Source organism: Rattus norvegicus, chromosome 1, assembly GCF_036323735.1.
Source record: "Rattus norvegicus strain BN/NHsdMcwi chromosome 1, GRCr8, whole genome shotgun sequence".
NCBI classification, from domain to species: domain Eukaryota; kingdom Metazoa; phylum Chordata; class Mammalia; order Rodentia; family Muridae; genus Rattus; species Rattus norvegicus.
In genome coordinates, this window is record NC_086019.1 from 181,414,255 (window position 1) to 181,429,825 (window position 15,571).

At 44.1% G+C, this 15,571-nt stretch overlaps 1 long non-coding RNA gene across 1 annotated transcript in view; it reads right to left on the reverse strand.

The window, feature by feature from the left end:
* Positions 1 to 3,815: 3,815 nt before the first annotated feature.
* LOC134485168 (uncharacterized) overlaps positions 3,816 to 15,571 on the reverse strand; it is a 35,086-nt gene continuing 23,330 nt past the window's right edge. The window contains exons 2-3 of the long non-coding RNA XR_010063139.1: positions 12,443 to 12,565; positions 3,816 to 5,237 (exon numbers count right to left, since the gene is read on the reverse strand). This is a non-coding gene — a long non-coding RNA (uncharacterized LOC134485168). The remainder of the gene's footprint in view (positions 5,238 to 12,442; positions 12,566 to 15,571) is intronic.

Below are 15,571 nucleotides of genomic sequence, written 5' to 3' on the forward strand. Positions count from 1 at the left end.
CAGTCCTCTGGAACTGTAAGCCAAAATAAACTCAACCTTTCTCAATTGCTTTTGGTCAGTGCATTGTTACAGCAACAGAAAAGTGGCCGGACTAGAGAGCCAGCACTTGTTTCCTTGAGATAAGATTTCACAGAGCACGATCCCTGTGCAGTTTATCACCTACTACTAAAGAGGGAGGCTGTGCACTTATCCCCTCACTTCACTGTGGGAAAGTGAGACGGCAGTGAAGCCACGAGTAACTAAGTAAATGAGAGACCGAGGCGCCAACCCCCTATCTCCTCAAGAGCTGAACTACTTGGTCCCTCATAGCTGCTTTAAAACCTCCCACCAGGGAGTCTTTCAGAGTGAATGTTTGAGTTGTTCTGACTGCTCTCCTTTCTTCTTTACCAACACACGTGACCGATCCTTCCGTCTCGGTCCCTATGCCTCACAATACTGCAGGGACTTCATCCCACATTTCCATTCATTAGGCTCCTTGGCAATTCACAGATATCTCCATCACTAACTGCTAGTCACTCTTTATTACCAGTAGGTGGCGCCAGCATGCACTTTCCCAGTAGGTCTGGTCAAGGCCAATGTTGAAAATCCCCTTTTGAACCAAATTACTTACTCAAATTACTCAGCAATGCCAGGCAAGTGACTTGACCTTTGCTGTCTCTTCAGAAGAATGTAACTGTGGGAGGAACATGAGGAGAGAGGTGTGAAAACACAAGGAGCCCAGCACAGATTTCCTGCCTTCACTTTTGAAGCATAATTCCCATCGTCCCTCTTCCTTCCAAGCTATTATTTATCCTTCCAATGGCAGACTTTCTCTGCCAAGGTCAGTCTCTCTCCACTTCTCTAGTAGGGTTGCGTACCCAGCTTCCCACTCCTCCGCTCTAGGATTTAATATGCTGTGCCCTTCTGTATCACACTGACGTGGTTTATCGACACTCATCAGAGGGAAGGCAGAATAAGGGGTTTCTACATTTCTGGATCCAGCACCAAGCGAAGGGCCTAGCACATAATGTGTGCCTTAAAAGTGCCCATCTTGTTTCCCCTTTTACAGTGTTTTGGGTTAGTGAACAAAGTGTGTGCCCCTGCCATTCCTTATTTTCACACACACCCCAACACACTGCATTCCCTGTGTCCCCTGTCCCTCTTCTCTTCTCCTTTGGCTTTGATGTCACATGAATTCCATCACTCCATTACCCTCTTTTAACTCTCTCTTCTCCCTTAAGATCTCTTCTTCCCCATTCAAGATCCCCTTTTCAATTCATGACCCACACCTATGTATACAAACGTGTTGCACATGCGCGGGCACGTGTGCGTGCGCACGTGCATGGTGATTTAAAATAAAACTTCTACATAAGAGAGAAATGTTTGTCTTCCCGAGTCTGGTTTCCATCACTTAACATAATGATTTGCAGCTCCATTCGTTTTCTTGAAAAAATGCCTTTATTTTATTTATCTTTCCACCGTGTATGCACAGTGTATTTTCTTTATCCATTCATCTGTTGAGACTCATCCATGCCAGTGAGGATGGGGTTAGCGGAACCTTTATTCGCTGCTGGTAAGAATGTAAACTTGTGTAGCCATTACTGAAACCAGTGTGGAGGTTTTTCAAATAATCAATAATAATCTACTGTCCAACTCAGCTACCTGACTCTTGATGAGTATGCAAAGGCGTCTAAGTCAGCAGTCTGCAAGGGCAATAACACGTCTGTGTTTGCTGCTACTGTGTTTACTGGTCCCCAATAGCTAGGGAGGAGAAGCAATGTTAATGGCCATTCTAGGGATAGGGAGTTTGAAAATGTCTACCGTTCTGCAAATATTGAGAGGCTCTGTTTATAACTTAGGCAGTTTTAAGCAGTTCTTATTTCTGGGTCCTGGTTTTCATTACCTAAAAAATGAGCTAGTTATATATTTACCAAATGTAGGTCTAGAAGAATTGTGTAAATTATAATTCATAGATCTTCCACGTTCTCAGTAGATGCCAATCTATTACCAGAACTGCCTACTAGTTAATTACTTCACTTAAATAAATCAGTGCTTGCTTTGATGACCAGGGAAACTAAAATATTGATACTTGGAAATAAATGAGTTAATGTTAATAAATATGGTTATATACATACATAAGCTACTATAATGAAACTGATTATTTGTACACTAACTAAAAATTCTTAAGGAGTATTTAATAATTGTGTAAGTTGCTAGGAAAGGGGCCTGGAGAAGTTAGCAGAGACTTTCCATGGGAAGTGACCTGACAGTCTCCTAAAATGGTTGTCAGCAAAGCTTCTTTCCATGCCAAGAGGGTAAATTCTTATCTCCTTCCAGCAAAGTAAAGTTGACCTTAGTCATAAAATGGACTCAACAGAAGTGGCAAGCCGTGGAAAAAAACCGCTGAGAGTCCTGGAATCACTACTTTTCTTGTGACTTGCCATGCTATAAAGATGTGTGTAGAGAGAATATCTTGTGTATTGTATGGATGCATTACCTGTCAATTAAAACGCCCATGGCCTACAGGCTAGGCAGGAAATGGAAGGTGGAACATCTTAAAGGAGAGAGAATTCTGGGATAGAGCTGGTTGGGAGGTTCACCCTGGAAGATTACAGAGACATTGCAGAAAGATTGCATAGGTAACCAGACACAGTGCCAGGATGTAGGGTAAGATAAATGGGTTGTTTTAGTTATGATCTACTCAGAAAAGAGCCTAGCTATATGGCCAAGGTGTTTGTAAATATATTTTGAGTCTGAGTCTTATTTCTGGGAACATGGGGCTGGGAGAAAGAACCAGACATAACTTCAACAAAAGTGTGACTAGAGCAGAGAGTGGGTAGACTATCACAGGGAAGGAGAAAGAAAATAGTTCCAATTTCCTGGAAATGAACATTTTTTTCCTAGACTTTGGATCCCCATGCCAGCCAACGAGAAGATGGATGGGTGACAGATGTCAGCCAGTGTCACAAGGAGTAGGAGAACTGCCCTGCTAAGCCTGACCCCATTCCTGATCCACATGGGCTTGAAGATGCTAACTTATTGTTGTTTAGGTCACAATGTTTGGGATTTACTGGATATGCCTGATTGATGAAACACTGCAGGGGAAAATTCTCCCAGGCAGGGAAACCTCATGAATAAAGGTTCATGAATGATCTTAATGGGGGCCTAGGACTCTTGCACAGCCACTCACTCTGCCCACCCCCTGCTTGCCCAGCTCTGCTGACCCCAGCCTTCCCAGCATTCTCGCCACCTCCCTTTCTGTGTTCCTCTTGATTCCCCAGCTTTCACTTTTCAGCCAGAAACGTTGCCTCTTTGGAATGCTATGCCAACTATCCAGGATGTTGCAATGTTGATATCTCTGGTTATTCTAGCAACCTTACTTTGTGATGAAATTTTAACTTCTGGAGACACAGAAATGTTCCGTAGAAGACCAGCTAATTGATGAAGGGCACACGGTTTCAGAAAAATCACCATTCCCAAAAGATAGTAAGAAGTACAGGCAATAACGATCACTAGATACTAAAATGAGGGGGTGGGGGATTGGATGAGTTATCTAATAGTCACACAGCTTTGGAGTCTATCCCCTAAAATTAATCATCAATTATAAATGGAAAAGGTCATTTTCTAATGAAGCAGCATGGTACACACCAAATCAAGTATCAAAGTTAACATCAACAGTGAGAAAGCCCACCAATACCTGTTCTTTTCATCCCCCAACATAACATTTTTATCATTTGGGAATCTTACATAATGCACCCCAGTCACACTCCTATTCCTCCCAGGTCCACCCTCCCACCTTTGCATCCCCCAAAAACGACAAAATGCACAAAGTTCAATTTGTGTTGTTCATATACTTTTTGGAACATGGTCAACCCCTTACAGTGGCCAGCCCCGTAAAGAAAAGAGAGTTCTTCCCCACTCCACTTGCACCAGAAGACATGAACTGCAAAGACCTTTAGCATTTTAATCACAATTTTTAAGGACTCTCTTCAATAGCTTCCTCTCTGGACTGTTTCCTTTGCATGGTAGGGTGGGAAGAGGAAGCCTGTCACAGAAACTGTCAATGTCTCTCATTCTCATTTTGAGTCTGTAGTCATCAATACCACTGCAAAAGAAGCATCCCTACTCATAGCAGCTGTAGGCAGCATGGACCACAGACATCAACATGGTCTCCTGGGGCAGCTCTGATCGTGGACCTCAACATGGTCTCATGTGGCAGCACAGACCATGACATCAACGTAAGGGTTCCTTCAGCAGCACAGATCATGGACACCAACATGCCCTCCAGAGGCAACACGGATCACAGACATCAACATGGCCTCTGGTGGCAGCACCAACCACAAACATCAGCATGGACCATAGACACCAACATAGCTGCCAGCCGAAGCATGGACCTCGGAAGTCTTTCGAGAATGCTTAAACCAGAAAATGAACTGTTCTTCATCTCCAGGGTCTTCTTGTTGAGAGTCAGGGTGATTTTGCTGCAGTTAGACAGTGCACTCAGGAGCAGAGCCCACCCAAGCTCCAAGCTTCTGTACAGAACACTGCCAGCCCTGCTTGGCAATGACCAATGACATGGTCCTTTGCTACATCCCTTTGTGCTCCCACACCTATCACTGCTGCTGTCTCTCTCTCTCTCTCTCTCTCTCTCTCTCTCTCTCTCTCTCTCTCTCTCCCTGCTCCACCATACTGCCATCTTTCCCATCTCTCACTGCACATTCATTTATTAAAATGTCATTGCCAACGGCTGTGTGTCACACAGTATATTATTTTGCCCAAACAGCTTTACATGCATGTAAGTATTGCAATGAGCCATTGGTCTGGTTCAAGGTTTCTGAAGCACCATAAATGCTGGACTATCACTGAGCCTCATCTCAGACATCCTATTGTTGCCCAAAGTCAGGGTAGTCTTGTGACTGGGCAGCAAATCAGGCAGCACCTTGGCCCTGGGCTATCCTGATGCCTAGACTTCTGAAGGATGCCAGGAGAAGCCTACAACATCACCCAGGCAATAATCCAGGAAAACCATGACGATATATGTCACCAGAAGACATAAATAAATCAAATTTACAGACGTTGTGTTGTTTCTCATTTGTCTGGATCATTCTGTAAAGCTCTGGCCAATCTGAAACTCACGGTGTAGCTTGGTTGATCTGTGGTTCACAAACCTCCCGCCTCAGTCTACTGAGTGCTGGTATCACAGGTGTTTGCTACTAACACGTAGCACGTTCTTACCTTCATCAAAACGTGTTACTATCCTGAAAGACAGAGAAAGACTGTAAAAGTAACATTCCAAACCAAAGTGGAGGCTAAATGTGAGCCAGCGAGGACTGAATCTTGGGCTGAATTCTGAGCCTGGAAAAATAAAACTATCAGAGACATTATAGAAGTATCTGGGACCTTTAAAGAATGACCATAGATTATGCAACTATATTTCACAAATGTTGAATTTTATGATTTTGATTATTCTGCCATGCTTCTTTAAGGACTGGTTCTTGGCAAACACACTGGAATATTTCATGGTAAATGGGGTGTGGTGTCTGAAATGGTCATGTTTTAAGAAAGCAACAGGTGTGTGTGTGTACAGTGTAGAATAATTGGTAAATATGGGTGAGATTTTTTTTTCAATCTTGTACTAGGCTTAATGCTTGTCTGTAGGTCTGAAACTACTCCAAGGTGAAGAACTGAAACAATGAAGTATCAGGTCTTCATTGGGCAGATATGAGGAGACAGGATTGCACGTCATGAGCAGGAGTCAGGATGTCAAACAATTCAGGTTCGTGTTCATGGCTGAGAAGAAGGTAACTTGTTATAGCCATGTGGAAGCACACCATGGTGGTGCTTACTCTAGCTCTTCTGACTGACCAGCAATGGCATGCAGAACACATACTTATAAAATGCACACCTCTGTAAATCTCGTCTTAGTTTGGTTTCATTGCTGTGAAGAAGCATCATCAATGCAACTTTCATAAGGGAAAATGTTTAATTTAGGCCAGCTTACAGTTTCTGAGATTTAATCTATGAGAGTCATGGTGGGAAACATGGCAGTGTCCAGGCAGACATGATGCTGGGGGAGGAACTGAGAGTTCTATGTCTTGATCCATAGGCAGCGAGGAGGAGACTGGACTCCACACTGGGAGGTGCTTGAGCATAGGAGACCTCAAAGCCCACCCCCACAGTGACACACTTCCTCCAACAAGGCCACACCTACTTCAACAAAGCCACGCCTCCTCCAATAAGGCCATACCTCTTAATAGTGCCACTCTGAATGGGTCAAGCATTCAAACACATGGGTCTATAGGGGCCATACCCATTTAAACCACCACAATCTCCAAAGAGTGTGGCTTAAAATGGATCATTTACCTCTACTCTTCTTCATAGTGGGAAGCACCAGAAATAAAGCAAATGACCACCTAAAGTGGACAAGAAAAACAAATTGCAGCATCTCTGCCAAATGGATATGCACAGTGTAGCAAAGGAAAAGGGATTCTTGCTACTAAAGTAGACAACAACTTATGCTAAAATATTAAGCAAAAGAAATTAGACAAATATAGGGCATCCTGTCTGACTCCATTTATAGAAAGTTAAAAATAGGTAAAATTAAGCTGCAGTGTTAGAAGCCAGGAGGGCGGGTAGCCCCCCAGGGAATGGGGTGAATGGCAGGACAGGGCTGTGAGCCAGGCCTTGGAGTGTGTGCGGCTGATATGGGTTTGCTGGTCCAGGTTCAGTTCTCAGCCGACTATCTGCAAACTCCTCAAGCTCTTCTTTGACTCATGCCCACTCCGATATCGTACATGCCAGTCATTCCTCCCTAATAGAGACGTACATGATTACAGCATCCAAATTACGTACAAGCTGAGTTTCCTCCTGGATGGATTCATCTCAGGAGGGAGCAGCCCCCTCCCTCATTCTTACTGTAGGGAAACTAAGACTGGAAAGTCGGCCGACTTGTCGGGAGGTGGCGAAGCAGAGTCTGCATTGTCTGCTGCTGTCTCAGGGCACCTTCTAATGAAGAGCACTTGGGTATAAAGGGGACCTTCTTGCCTTCTTCAAAAGGCCCCCGAACAAACCCAGGATGCTAGGAATTATGCAAATTAGCTTAAAAATCAGAGGCTCTGCTAATAGAGATGGAGAGAGGAATACTCTGCCAAGCCAAACTGCGATGCGATAATGAGGCTGATCTTAATGCCACTTCTCCATCCTTATTTGCAAAATTAAGATCTAAGAGGGGGAGAAAAAAATCCACCCCAACTATAAAAAGTAGGGTGGAAACCCATGAGATAAGATGGTTGGAGAAGCACTAACGACCCAATTAAAAAATGGAAGGCAGCTCTCAGAGCCGGCCCAATTACCACACAACCTGAGCCCTGTAGATTCACTGCTGCGAGAAAAAGCAGAGAGGGAAATTAATGGTTTGATTTTTTTTCTACCTGTGGCAGATAACTTTTTGAATTATTAATCTATTTTCTTTGCTGTGTGTTTGGATTTTTTTTTTTCCAGCCCAAAGAGATCTTGTAGGTTTTTTTTTTTTTTTTTTTTTTTTTTTTTTTTTTTTTTTTTGGCCTGGAGCAGGCTTCTGAGTAAAAGAGAGGGGTGGGTTGTGTTTACCAACGAGGCTCAGGAGGGGGAACAAGAAGAAAGAAGCAGGAATGATCCAGGGATCTGAGGATGGGGGGAATATTCTAAAAAGGACAAACTCTGTTTTTTTCTGATAATTCGGGAACATTAGATCCCAGGACAGGCTCTAAGGCACCCCTGTGAAGGAAGGAGCTCACGTTGACAGAACAGTAGTTTCACGGAAGGGCTCTGAGCTCTGAGCTCAGGATGAAGGAAGATTTGCCTGCTTCCACTCCCTGTGTTTTACAATAAAAAGTCTCATTGGAACATTCAACTAATAAATGCTAAGCTATTGTGGGAATAAGGAAGTTCATTGTTGATGGAGATTTAAATTCTTCCCACGTATTAGTGCGTGTGCCTGGGTGTGCCACAGCACACATGTGAATGCCAGAGGACAACGTGGAGCAGTTCGTTCTCTCCTTCCACCTTGCTGGTTCCAGACATCCAATTCAGGTGGTCAGTTCAATGGCAAGCACTTGACTGTAGTGGATTGGTCTGGTGCTGCTATGTATTCACATGCTAAATTCTTTATCCCAAGATCTGTCTGCTCCAACAAGAGGAAGTCCTCATGCATGCCATCTTCGGTTGTATAAATCTTGCCCCCGCCCCCCCCCCCATTAAGATACCTATAGGCTAGACAGGGCAGAACAATGGGAAGGGGGGTGGACTGAGTTTCTTGGGCTTGGGGTCTCATGCAGAGAGAATGAAGGAGAGAAGAGGGAAGAAGTTGCCATAGGATAGGTGGATTGTGAATGAATGACCATGAGGGCCAGCCAGTTGAAGTAGCAGTAGCCCCGGCAGAGAACATGACAAGTGATATCTTGGAGTTATTGACAGGGAAGTAGACAAAATAGCATAGAGGGTTGATATCTGCTCAGCTCTAGTGCTTTATTGACTTATTATAAATATGAAGATTTTGTGTCTTTTATTTGGAAACTGTCTTGGTCAGGGTTCTCTAGAGTTACAGAACCTATGGAATGTCTCTCTATATTAAGGGAATTTATTGGAATCACAGTCTGCAGTCCAACTAGCCCAATAATGGGCAGCTGTGAATGGGAAGTCCAAGAATCTTGTAGTTGCTCAGTCCCATGAGGGTAGTTGTTATAGCTGGTCTTCTGTATAAGCTAGAAACCTGAAGAAGTAGGCTCCAACAGATGTGCTGGCAAGTAAGTGCAAGCAGTCGAAGAAGAGTGTCTTCCTTCTTCCAATGTCCCTATGTAGGTCTCCAGCAGAAGGTGTGACCCATATTAAAGGTATGTACCACCACTCCTGGTTCTGGAATTTGCTTTGTCCCAAGATGACCTTGAACTCAGAGATCTGACTGCCTGTGTCTCCTGGGATTAAAGGTGTGTACTACATTGCTTGGGCCTAAGTTTTTCATGGCCACTATGCCTCTAGATGTCCATGTCAAGATCCAGGTCAGAAACATGTGTCTTTCAGCCTCAAGAGCTGGATCACAAACATGCCCTCCATTTCTGGATTGTAGTTCATTCCAGATGTAGTCAAGTTGACAACAAGGAATAGCTATCACAGGAACTAAATTATCTAAGGTGCAGTAGAAACCCTCAAATAAAATTTATCACAACACTGACCTGCTGAGCCCCATCTCACCAGCTGATGATGGTGGAAATGTATTTAAACCAACTTAGTTGTTTGGGGACTTGAAGTTAAGTTGAAATAAGAAATGAAAAGAATGCTGTGTGTGTGTGTGTGTGTGTGTGTGTGTGTGTGTGTGTGTGTGTGTTTGTGTGAGAGAGAGACAGAGACAGAGAAACAGAGAGACAGAGACAGAGAGACAGAGAAACAAAGACAGAGAGACAGAGAAAGAGAGGGAGAGACAGACAGAGTGAGAGAGGGAGATAGAGGGAAAGACAGAGACAGAATGAGAGAAGGAGAAAGAGAGCGAGGGAGAGAGGGGGGAGGGAGAAGGAGAGATTGGCCTAGGGTCTCTTGCATCCTGCATGCTAGACAAGCATTGCATCACTGAGCTACATCCCAGCCTGAGAACACTGGCATCCTCCATACCTAGAGCTGTATCTCTTACATTCAGAATTGTGGGAAACCATCCCATATGAACACCAAAATGCATTTACTTTAATGGAAGAAGCATCTTCTCCTTTGCTTTCCCTGTTGCCTGCTTACCAATTCCCCAAGCTTGTCTGCTGTGACAAGCAAGGCTGGATTTGACTACAGATTCCTTTGTCTTGACCTCGAGGCTGCACTGCTCATTAATTTCTAAAGTTAATGTTTCTGCCATGTGAGGTTTTTAAAGACGACTCAACGTCTAACAAAACCAAATTGAAACATACATAGTGATTGCCAGTGTCCTCGCATGTTATAAATCAGGTGTTTTCAAGCCAGGGCAGTTAGATTTACCTGGTAGCCAGCTGCTCTTGCTGCCATGGGCAGAATGGGACCGTTCAAGTGGAGAACTGGGTAAAATATGTGAATCATTTCGGAACCCTGTAGCCATTAGACCAGATGTGCAGGAGCGACGGTAATTATACATCATCAGCGCATGTGTAGATTGCCATCCTTTCCTCCGGTGGGAGGGGGAAGTCTGCCCAGTTAGGTGAATGAAAAGCACCTGTGTGGTAATCCATCCCCATCAGAGTGCTGGGAAAACTGCTTTTTCCTCCCCGGAAACTTTCTCTCTGGGCTTGCAGAGCCTGGAACCTTCGTGGAGGGTAATTGGACAACAGAGAAAATAACAGAGGTCTGAACACCAGAAGGGTAGCAGGGAATTCACCTTGAGTACAAAGGAGTTCGTGCTGACAGATGCAGGCACCATTCACAAGTCCTTACTCATGCCTTGCCTAAACCTAGTCAAGGAGGGGAGCAGGAGGACAGACCAATGTGGTCCCCTGAAAAGCGTACCCCAAGTTCCTCTAAAATCCTTCTGCTTAAAGATGAATGAAGTCGCAAGCCATCATTCCTATTTACCTGGCTCTTGGTTTCAAACATAAACTCCAGGACTTCAGAGCCAACCTTAACAATGCATGTTGTCCCTTATAAAAATGACTTCTTTTTCTTCTTCCTGCAGCCCTTCTCAGTGAAAACTTCAGGTATGGTATAGTAATTATAACAGAAACCACATATATAGAACACATCTTCTTTCAGGGCGGAAAGTTAAGTCCTTCACACGCAAAACTGCATCAAACTCTGAAAACCACTGAAAGGTTCAGAATGTCCACCTTCATTCAGTAGGCATACAAAAGCAAGATCCCTAACTGTTGAAGTAATGGCCCCAACACCACGCAGGTACTAGGGGAGGATGTCTTTTTGCAGAGCCAGAGTTCTTTAACAAACCAACATCCTCCTGGCTCCATACAAGCCTGCCTCCATCGTGAAAGTCAGTTCATTCATGTAGGTCCTTGTTGGATTCACAAGGCATCTTTAATTGTATTAGATCCAAGTAGGAGTCAAAAGGTGACTGTGAATGACCCATTCTATCCCCGTGACATAAATCAGATCATCATGAGCAATGGGAGATTGTCAAATGAGTTCGGAGGCTAGTGGCTTACCCCAAATCCTAAAGATGCCATTTAAACAGCAGATAATAGAGATGGAGCTGTCTGCTGAACAGAGAGACCGTTAATACGAGGTAAGTAATGGCAGCAATGTGGGTGAAAGCGAGCCCATAAATCCTCACTTGCTTTTAAGGAAGGTATCCTTTGGACCTACATTTATTATATATGACTGTCTATAGATGCATTATCAACATATTTATTTCTTAAATACCATCATGGGCTGCTGTTCCCTCCTGGTGCAGAAAAATTAAGTCATAGAGAGATGAATTAAGATTCTGTTTAGCTTCCTGGTGTGGAAGAAAACATTCCCTGAGCTGGAAGGGAACTTTGAGATCAACCAACTGTCTAGCTCTTCCCATCTGCATATGAGGAAACTTCTAGTTTTAGCCACACTCTGCTTTCAGGGAACTTGAAATTCAAACTCAAACTGGCTGGTGATGCTCAGCCTGGCTTAATTTACTCTTAGCATAGGCAGCTCTAATCAATGCATGAGTCTTCTGCTCAATGCCAACAACTGATCAGCCTTCCTGACAAACATGGACACAGAATCCTAATTCAGGCTGACTCGAGCTTCAGGGCTCTGCTGATGAGTCACTCCTGGACTTGCACCATTACTACCTATCCTGCCAAACAGTACTGATTAATTTTCACCCACAGCCAGACCTCAGATGGGCTGGGCTTTCACAGAGGGGTTCTGGTTTGTTTGGGGAAGAACATCTGGCTTGTGCAAATGGACCATATGTGAGCAGAATAAATGTGGTCCAGCATGAGGAAGGGCCCACTGATAAACCCAGTGGGATTCCAGACAGAGTAGAAACTTCTTCTGTCTTCTATGGAAACTACCAATACAACATGGCATCCAGCCAGAGAGGACTGCATGGGTGAAGACAGCTGGGTAGATTCTTCTCAAAGCCTAGTGGTGCTGAGGAAGCAGGTAGGGGCCCTTTAACTTGGGGTGGGGGGACACAGAAGTTGTGGTGAGAAATAGCACCCTGTGCTAGGGTGTTGAGAGCGTGGACTGAATCTTCAAGAACACCAAGAGCTGCTGTAGAGCCCCAGGAAAGGCACAGCAAGAGCAAAGGCGGGTAGGATGGCAGAAGTGATGTTTCTCCCAGCACTTCACCCAGGACATTCAACCAGGGGAGCAAGAAGCATGAGAAGGAGAGAAACACAAGTCAGCTGAGCAGTGTCCCCCAAACCCTGCATTTAGAAGACAAAGTGACGACCTTTCCTCTAATTCAGTTTTCCAGGGTAAAAAGCAGAAGCTTGAGAGGAAAATTAAGTTCAGTTACAGAAAAATTGGGCTCTGTCCTCACCTGTCTGAGCTTTGCAATTGGCACATTTTCTGCCGCACAAAATGAGCTTAACGGGTCGAACTGCTTACTGCTCAGTAGCTCTTATGCTGGTCTCTGCCGCGGCGGATCACTGCTTGCGAGCACCTGGAAGCAGACTCAGTGTCTTTGGTTTTCTTATCTCTGTGGCCTTTGCAGAATTGTTCAGCATTCAGTTGTCAAAGGAGCGACTCAAAACCTGATTTTACCTCAGTCTCAGTGTTCATGCCATAGGGTGCTAAGGGGATATTTCCCTTATTCCAGATGACCCAGTGAGTTGTGAAAGACCCCTTCTTATTCAAGGTTGACTTTCTCAGGTTTCTCACTACAGTGATGGAAAGTCATTAATATACTGTGACTCATTCCTCACCTTCCACCACTCGTACACACACACACACACACACACACACACACACACACACACACACACTTAAAATAAAAATAAAATATGTTTTGAAAAAGAAATTGTTTCTATTTTAATTTATCTCTTATCAATCATTCTATTCGTTTACATCTCAAAGGATATCCCACTTCCCAGTTACCACTCCACAAGCTCCCCATTCCACGACTTCCCTCTTCTCCCTCCCCCTTGCCTCTATGAGTGTGGTCCCCACTTTCACCCTCTCCCTCCCTACCCCTCTAGCATCCCCCTACGCTGGGGCATCAAACCTCCACAGGACCAAGGGCCTCCCCTCCCGCTGATGTCAGACAAGACCATCCTCTTCTACCTATGTCTGCCATGGACCCCTCCCTGTACACTCCTTGGTTGGTGGTCTAGTCCCTGGGTCTAGTCACTGGGTGATCTGGCCAGCTGACGTTGCTCTTCCTAAGGGGTTGAAATTCCCCTCTTCCTCCAGTCTTTTGCCCAGCTCCCTCACCAGGGTCCCGTGTTCCAAGCATCACATCTGCATTGGTCAGGTGCTGGCAGAGCCTCTCAGGGCACAGCTATACCAGACTCCTGTCAGCAAGTGCCTCTTGACAACAGTGTTGGGTTTGGTCTCTGCTGACAGGATGGATCCCCAGGTAGGGCAGTCCCCAGATGGCCCTTCCTTCAGTCTCTGCTCCATTTTTTTGTCCCTATTCTTCCTTTGGACAGGAACATTAAAAACGTTAGGAGTGTGAGGCACCGTCCCTGGACCAGGGGCCCTGCCTATCTACTGGAGGTAGTCTCTACAGGTTCTATCTTCTCTTCTCTGCTTCAGTCAATCCCGTTGCACCCAAGGAGCCTCCTGTTTCCTGGCATCTGGGACCCTCCAGTGACTTATCCCCAGATCCTCATCACCCCCCCCATACATATTTTCAATCGATTTCCTGACACTCTGTACCTCTCTCCTGTCCCACCCAGTGCCTGATACCGCCATCCTTATTTCCTCCCCTCCTCACTCCAAGTTGCCCCCCTCCTTCCATCTCCCCCTAAATGCAGGACTGAAGCATCCACACCCTGGTACTAATCTCCATATAGTCTGTGGGTTGTGTCATGGGCATTGTGAGCTTTTGGCTATTATCCACTTATCACTGAGTGCATACCATGTGTGTTCTTTTGTGTCTGGGTTACCTTATTCAGAATATTTTCTAGTTTTGACAACTTGCCTTTAAATATCATGAAGTCATTGTTTTTAATAGCTGAGTAGTACTCCATTGTGTAATGTGCCGCATTTTCTGTATCAATTCTTAAGTTGAGGAACATCTGGGATCTTTCCAGCTTCTGACTATTATTACAAATAAGCCTGCTGTAAACATAGTGGAGCATATGTCCTTGTTATATATTGGAGCATCTTTTGGGTATATGCCCAAGAATGATATAGCTGGGTCTTCAGGTTGAACTATTTCCAATTTTCTCAGGAACTGCCAGATTGATTTTACCACCTTGCAATTCCACCAGCAATGGAGGAGTGTTCCTCTTTCTTGACACCCTCCCCAGCATCTGCTGTTACCTTCTGGTTTTGCTCTTAGCCATTCTGATTGATGTGAGGTGGAATCTCAGGGTCATTTTGATTTACATTTCCCTGATGACTAAGGATGTTGAACTTTTCTTTAAGTGCTTCTCAGCCGTTCAAGATTCCTCAGTTGAGAATTCTCTGTTTAGGTCTGTAATCCATTTTTAATAGGGTTTTTTGGTTCTGTGGAGTCTAACTTCTTGAGTTCTTTGTATATTTTGGATATTAGCCCTCTATTGGATGTAAGGTTGATAAAGATCTTTTCCCAATCTATAGGTTGTTTTGTTTTATTGACAGTGTCCTTTGCCTTACAGAAGCTTTTCAATTTTGTAAGGTCCCATTTGTCGATTGTTGATCATAGAGCATAAGCCATTGGTGTTCAGTTCAGGAAAATTTCCCCTGTACTCATGTGTTCAAGACTTTTCCTCACTTTCTCTTCTATTAGATTCAGTGTAACTGGTCTTATGTGGAGGTTCTTGATCCATTTGGACTTGAGCTTTGTAAAAGGAGATAAGAATGGATCAATTTGCATTCTTCTACATGCTGCCCTCCAGTTGAACCAGCACCATTTATTGAAAATGTGATCTTTTTTCCACTGGATGGGTTTTAGCTCCTTTGTCAAAGATCAAGTGACCATAGATGTGTGGGTTCATTTCTGGGTCTTCAATTCTATCCCATTGATCTACCTGTCTGTATCTGTACCAGTATCATGCAGTTTTTATCACTATTGTTCTGTAGTGCAGCTTGAGGACAGGGATGGTGATTCCCCCAGAAGTTCTTTTATTGTTGAGAATAGTTTTCACTATCCTGGGTTTTTTGTTCTTCTAAATGAATTTGAGAATTACTTTTTCTAACTCTATAAAGACTTGAGTTGGAATTTTGATGGGGATTACATTGCTTTCTGTAAGATGGTCATTTTTGTTTTATTAGTCCTGCCAATCCATGAGCATGGGAGATCTTTCCATCTTCTGAGGTCTTCAATTTCTTTCTTTAGGGACTTGACTATCTTGTCATACAGATCTTACACTTGCCTCACTAGAGTCACACCAAGATATTTTATATTATTTCTGGCTATTGTGAGGATGTTGTTTCTCTAATTTCTTTCTAAGCCCATTTATCCTTCATGTAGAGGAAGGGTTTGTTAGAGTTTGTAAGACTCTCAGAGAGAATCTTCCCT